Raw genomic sequence first — 1555 nt, 5'->3', positions numbered from 1 at the left:
AAATCACCTTGGGTCCTATGTGCAATGTTGGGTTTCTTTCACATGCTTTATTACACTAAAACCATTTTTCTTTCCTGAATATGTGTTACTGGAACCAGGGTGTGTCTCATATGCCCATCTTTTATGCCATCAATTACAGTATGGACTCTCGCTACACACACACACACACAGATATATATATATATATATATATATATATATACACATGCACACTGTATTTGATGGCATACAAGATGTACTTATTTTCAAAATATTTTTAAAAAATCACCCTGGATCCCATATTTGGAGTTTGGTCTGCATTACATACTTTAACCCTTTCGTGACCAACCCAGCTGAAACCGGCTCTGGTTCTGAGTACAAATGTCTTGTTTTCATAAAGTTTTGAATTAAAATCTTCCACCAAATCTTAGTCGCAATTTATGTTCCTAACACTAGCAGAAGTAATTGAAAGAAACACAGAGCATTTCAAAATAAATACAGTAGCGAAAGGGTTAATTTATTAAAGACGTTTTTTTTTTACCCCGAATATCCATTGATGTATTTGGTGTCACTCTTATATACCCTCATATCTTTATGCCATCCAACACAATAGATACATACAAACATGGAAGGAAGATTTGGCAAATCTTTAAAGAAATAATAAGACTTTATTTTTATTCCTGCAGCTTTGCTATTGTTCTGTGAATATTCACTGTTCATTGAATGATATTCATTTATGTTTTGCATTAACACACCTCTTTTAATAACCGATGCTTATTCGCTTCTCAAATCAAATTTAATCAAGTTTGATCCCGTCCTGCAATATGGTCTCATTAGACTATTCGTTGATACATGTTTTTCACTAATTCCATTGTGTACAGACTCAACTGATGACATCCGGTGAAGTTTCTGGATTCAGTTTTTGACAAGTTGTTCTCTCTTTACTTCATACAGATATTTCTTTCTTTCTATGCGTGTGTGTGTGGTTGAAGAAAAATTTTCTTTAAATAAAAATTAACTCTATAAAGGCATAGGTGTGGCTGTGTGGTAAGGAGTTTGCTTCCCAACCACATAATTCTGGGTTCAGTTCCATTCTATAGCTCCTCCGGTGAGTGTCTTCTACTATATCCTTGTGTCGACCAAAGCCTTTTGAGTGTATTTGGTAGACAGAAACTAAAAGAAGCCTGCCATGTATATACATATGTATAAGGAGACCCCACCACCTTCAGTAATGAAGGACTGTGGGATTGCACCTAGGAAGTTACCTTCTGAGGCACAAGTCTGGGCAAGGTTGTTTATGGAAGACTAACTGTCGCCCATGCATACCAGCCTCCTCTCTCTACGCCATTACATGTGCATGGGGTAAAGGGTAAGACCCCCTTTCAGTCATGACTGACCATGGGATGGCACCTAGAAAGTTACCCTCTGAGGCACAAGTCCAGGCAAGGTTGTTTGTGGAAGACCAGCAGTCACCCAGTCACCCATGCATACCAGCCTCCCCTCTCCATGCCACCGATGTTATCCAAGGGAAAGGCAAAGGGGCTGATACAGCTTGGCACCAGTGACATTGCAACTC

The sequence above is a fragment of the Octopus bimaculoides genome, chromosome 7, assembly GCF_001194135.2.
Source record: "Octopus bimaculoides isolate UCB-OBI-ISO-001 chromosome 7, ASM119413v2, whole genome shotgun sequence".
Taxonomy (NCBI): domain Eukaryota; kingdom Metazoa; phylum Mollusca; class Cephalopoda; order Octopoda; family Octopodidae; genus Octopus; species Octopus bimaculoides.
This window is presented reverse-complemented; position numbering follows the sequence as displayed.